General features: G+C 37.0%; 1 pseudogene; it reads right to left on the bottom strand.

Moving 5' to 3' along the window:
* Positions 1–4,928: 4,928 nt before the first annotated feature.
* On the bottom strand, positions 4,929–5,570 carry LOC122732593 (annotated as a pseudogene).
* Between the last annotated feature and the right edge of the window lie 297 nt (positions 5,571–5,867).

The following is a 5,867-nucleotide window of genomic DNA, read 5'->3' as shown; positions in this document are numbered from 1 at the left end:
ATTCATACACAAAAAAGGGAAAACACAAATCTCTGGGCAGGTGGAGTATAGTAGTATTGATGACATATATAATACACTTTCTAGAACAAGAAATATGGATGAAAGATTTTTTAATATGTATTTTTTTTTCATTTGCAACATAAAGAGTAAAAAATGAGGTTACTCACTAATATTAGAGGTTTTCCCTATCTATAACAATCAATCCCTTTTGCAAAAACTCCAGAAAGCAACAAAGGAAAAGGTTTTAAGCAAATAATTTTCAGGCCCATTGAAAAGATAATTGACTGTGTAGTTATTTGTCTCTTGGCACAGACAACAGCTCACTCTGTCCAGAAAATTATAGGGCAGCTATACAGAACACTGGGACTTCGTTAAGAGAAACACATCACCCTGTGATTTGAGAAGCAAATAGCTACATGAAAGAAAAAAAACATTAAGTCATCTCAAATCTCTTTTGTTGTCCCTCTAAAAATCCATCTTAAAGTACTTATATTTAAAAATATTTCTTTTAAAATCTATTTAAATGTATATAAATATGGAAAGGATAAGTGAGCATGTCAGTATTGGAAAACAACCCCAACAAATCCAATCTTAACCTGTCCTGGTTGTTGTTTTAGAAGTTTAGATGTTAAATTACAAATTGAGTGTCAAAAAACTAGCAAGCACCAGAGACAAGATTCAAACCCAAGGCTTCCTGAATTTAAGTCCAGAATTAATTGTATTTACTCTTCCATAGTATAGTATAGCAGTATACCATACTACTTAGAGATTTTAAATACATAACCCTGAGGAAAGTGCTAAATTTTAGATACAATTTTATTGAAAAAGTAACATCTGCTTTTTAAAAAAGTTTACTTTTAATGCTGTAAACAGGATATTGTTTAGGAGATCAAAGCTATAAGCAGAAAGTTACACAACATGGGATCCAATTTCTGGCTCAACTATTGATCAGGTAGGTCATTAAGATTTGTGAGCTCAGTTTTTCTAGTTTAAAAATGTGAGCAATTATCTTTCCTCAGATTTTCTTAGAATTAATTAGTGTAATAGCATATGGCACATTAAACTCCTCAGTTGATTCTCACATAATTGTTGAATAACTATATATTTCTTACTTAAGTGGGCTTAAGACAAAAGAAGGTTTCTCTGACTAATCACATGTAAATTAATACTAGACTTTCATTCTCACAACACTTTATTTAGTTTGTACTATCTTTTCATAAACTCAATTCACCTTTGTTTTGTTTCATGTGTGTAAATCTTGCTCCCTCATATAGATACCAAGCTTCTTATGTTCAGAGACCTTGGCTATTATTTCTCTTTTATCTGGCATAATGATCAGTAACTACTCCATTAACATCTAGCTTAGATCCCTTGTCAAGATCTTGATATCTACATGCTTGGGGAGTATAATTCAGAAAGAGCCTTCCAATAGTGTAAACCTTTGTCATTTGGCACATTGACAGACTATATATATAGTCCCAGGACCAAATCTTGCAAAGTTTGTAGAGGCCATTCACTATGCAGGCCACTGTGATATTTTCTTAGCTCGATTTTTTTGGTAAGGAAATGTATTATTTTTGAAACTTGTGTTATTATTTTTCAATTGAAAAAAACTATTTTCTTTACCTTCCACCCACCCCTCACTCATGCCCAATGGAAAAAGAAAAAAGAGGAAATAAAATCCTTATAACAAATGTGCATAGTCAAAAAAAATTTTTTGACTATGTCCCAAAATCACATCTCAATATTTACAGTAAACCCCCCTAAAACAGACCCTTTCACTATTTATTACAGCATGCTAGTATTCTGTTGTATTCATATACCATAATTCATATACCCATTCCCCATTTGATGGACACCCTCTTGGCTCTCAGTTCTTTTATATCTCAAAAAAAAGCTTCTATAAATAGTTTTGCACATATATGAAATTTCACTCTTTCTTTGATTTGACTGAGATGTAGATCTAGCAATGATCCTGTTGGAAGAAAAGATATGAACAATTACGTAACTTTGGTGGTATAGTTCCAGCTTACTCTCTACAATGTCTGGATCCATTAGCAGCTCTAGCAGTTGTACATTATTGCAACTCTTTGGTTATAGTTCTTCTAACCTTTGTCATTTTCTTTTATTTTTTAGGGAAGTTCAAATTTGCCAATTAAGTAAAAACAAATAATTTTTTTTCTTTTCTTCTGTTTTATATTAATCATTGCTTTTCTTCTATTTTATATTTTCTTGAGTTTTTCTGATGCTTTTCCCAAGTATTGCGTGCTATGTTCTGGAAGGATCTCAGGAGCAGCTTCAGCTAGAATTGTCCAAGATTTTAGTATGTCCAAAGTAGAATGGTGTTATCCAGGGCAGAGTATGATTTCTTTCCTCCTAGTCTGAACTTTAAAAGATCCCAACCTTGGTTTGTGTCTGAGCAAAACAATTGTGGACTTGCCTCAGGTTGGAACTTCAGTAGACAGCTTCTGTTCCCAACTACTATCTGTCTACTAGCCTATACAGGTGCATAGGCTTCTTCATGGTCCCAGTGCCTGGATCCAGATTGGGTTAGGGACTCAATCTAAGATTCTGCTTGGTTCCTAGCATCAGAGCTACATATCTGCTGCTTGCTTCTATTTTTTTCTCTTTCCCCAACATACAGCTTCAGGTATAGAATGTCTCCTCACCCTGGTATACCACCCCTAAATGCAGTTCCCCTTCTATCCACGTGAGATCTGTTACCCAGTTCTTGACTGAGCTGCCAGTTGGCACCTGTTCTTTCTCTCTATATATTAAGGCCCTTCATGTTAGATCTTGCCCTTCTCTGGTGTAGGCCTAACCCAGTTAAGGCCCAGTTAAGGTCTCTCACTGTAACATAGATTACGATCCTCAACAGACCAAGAACCAAGAACCCAGTATATCTGTTTCCATAAACTGACATGGCCTGGAAAAAATGAATCAACTTGATTTTATCTAATATCTTCCTTTCATATTCCTTAGATAGTTCTGATCAGAACTCAGTCTGGTACATTTTTGAGATTTTTTGTGAAGAATTGTCTGAATGAGTTAGCTGCACTGCTTCCTCTTTTACTAACATCTTGGCCCATCTCAGAGTAACTCCTTTTTTTTTTAAGGGAGGTAATTGGGGTTAAGTGACTTGCCCAGGGTCACACAATTACCAAGTGTCAAGTGTCTGAGGCTAGATTTAAATTAAGGTCCTCCTGACTCCAGGGCCAATACTCTATCCACTGTACCATGTAGCTGCTCCCAGAGTAACTCTTACAAATTATCTACCTAATTTCTGTGGTGTTATCATCTATAGTCATGTAGGAAATACTCTGCAAGTGAAATCATGAATCTTTGAGGTGTTGAAATAATTATTATTTTTCTTAGTTTGAAACAATACATTCCACAGTTGCATTTTAAGAACTCTGGACTTGGCATCAGACATCTTGGATTCAATCCCAATTTTATATTTATTAGTTGTGTGTTGATGAGCAAAGTATTTAACCACTGTTAATTTCATTATTATATCTAGAAAATGAGATTTAAATAAATGATATTTTTCAAAGAACTGTTATAAGTTTGAGGGCCAAAATTTGATATGTAGAGCATTATTTGGGTGATGCCTTAATATTGGGGTCCCCAAAATAATGAGTGACCTTTCAGGTTCACCCTCCCCTCTGAACTGCCCTATTTAGATATTTCTCCCAGGCCAATAAGAAAGGAGCCTTTAAGCTTTAATTCACAGAAGGATCATATTTTATTACTTGGGAATTAATTAAACAACAAAGGTGAAACTAATAAAAATAAAAGACAAGGAAATAGAAAAAAAATACAGATAAATGCTCTTAACTCTAAACTTAACCTACGCAATCCCCAGACCAGTTCCAATTAAGCTAGTTCAAAGGAATTTAGGGTTTTCCGTAATTCACTCACCAAAACCTGGAAGCCCAAGAGAGCGAGAGCTGGTGCACCACCAAAAGGGGAGAAGTTGGAGAAAGCAGCTGCCAGAGAGATAGTGCATTCTGGAAGAGTCCTAGCATTCTGGAACACCCTCCTCTTCCCTTCAGGGAGCATTCAATCTTTCCTCCCCCCAAAGGGGAGGTCCTTCAAAAACTACCTATGGAGAGTTCTCCTTCTGACCTCAGTAGCATAAGTAACCTCAGGGTGGGCCAGGTGTAGCCCCTGCCCAATGAGTCAGCTAAAAATGGCAATGATAACTTTATCACAAATAATTTTTACCACATAATGAAACATTTTGTAAACCTCAAGATACTATATAATTAAGAAATCACATTATTGCAATGATTGTGATGATGATTATTATTTTAAAAACCCTGGATGCGATATATAGATGAAGAAATCATGCAGGAGAAAATTAAGACACTTGCAAAAAATAAGGAATTCAAGGAGTCAGCTATAAGAAAACCTGACATTATATTCTGGGACAAGTGAATATCTATCTATCTATCCATCTATCTATCTATCTATCTATCTATCTATCTATCTATCTATCTATCTATCTATCTATCTATCTATCTACCTACCTACCTACCTACCTACTATGGACTAAAAGCATTGTTCCAAGTAAATACATCACCACTAAAAGGGAGATAAAGTCCCCCCACAAGTCTTCTCTAGATATTTTTGAAAATGTTTTTCAGTTATCTTGCAAGCGTTAGGGAAGGGGGAAGTGGGAGATAAAACAATAAATGGCAGGAGTGTGAAGTGCTTTCCTTAAACCATTGGATCCAAAGGAAAGTTCTGACTTGATTAAGAGACCCATAATTCCCATTGTGGAAGAAAAATAAGCAAACTTCCATGCTATTCTGAATTTACATGGAGTTGGAGACAGAAAATTGTGATTTTTTTTTTTATCAATTATCTAGTTTATTTAGGCATAAGCCTATGAAAAGTCGATTTCCACAGCACAACACTTCTCATCAGTGGAGTGCTCGCCACTTGTCCAAGGGGCCCCGGCTGGGAACATACTTAACCCCACAGCCATCAGGAATGAGACGCTTCTAAGCTATCATATCCTCAAACTGATCACCATTGAACTTGGTGAAACTCCACTTCTTGGAAATGTGGATCTTCTGGCGGCCAGCTAACTTGAACTTGGCTCTCCGCAAAGCTTCAATCACATGTTCTTTATTCTGGACCTTGGTTCGAATTGACATGATAACTGGACCAATGTGTACACGGGTTACAGTGCCCTGGGGCTTCCCAAAAGAGCCCAGTATTCCAGTCTGGAGCCCATCAGCCCCAGCACATGATAACATCTTATTGATGCGGATGACTTGAAAAGGATGCAAGCGCACAGGGATATGAAAGACCTCCTTGCCACAACTCTTCACCATGTACTTGTTGGCACAGATCTGAGTGGCCTCCTGGGCTCCTGATGATAGCTACTCATATTCATCTGACACCATATGGCCACACAGTGGAAATTCATCCACTTTGGCTTTCTTTCTACCAAAATCAAAGATTCGGATCTTGGCATCAGGAACTCCCCTGCAGAAATGGGACTTTGGGTACGGCTTATTTTTACAGTACCTATAACAGCGGGCAGGACTATGCCCCATGGCGCCGGCGCCAGCAGGGACTGGGTCTCCCCGCAGAGAAAGACGAAAATTGTGAATTCTAAAGAAAACATCCCTTTAGTCCCAATAAATTCTTCATATAGGAGGCCTAGACTGTAAGAACCATGTTAAAAAAAATAGCTTAATGGGACAGCTAAGTGGAACAGTAGATAAAGCACCAGCCCTGGATTCAGGAGGACCTGAGTTCAAATCCAGTCTCAGACACTTGACACTTACTGGGCAAGTCACTTAACCCTCATTGCCCAGGGAAAAAAAAACATCAAAAAACAAAAAACAACA

This window comes from Dromiciops gliroides, chromosome 6, assembly GCF_019393635.1.
Source record: "Dromiciops gliroides isolate mDroGli1 chromosome 6, mDroGli1.pri, whole genome shotgun sequence".
In the NCBI taxonomy this organism is placed as follows: domain Eukaryota; kingdom Metazoa; phylum Chordata; class Mammalia; order Microbiotheria; family Microbiotheriidae; genus Dromiciops; species Dromiciops gliroides.
This window is presented reverse-complemented; position numbering and strand designations above follow the sequence as displayed.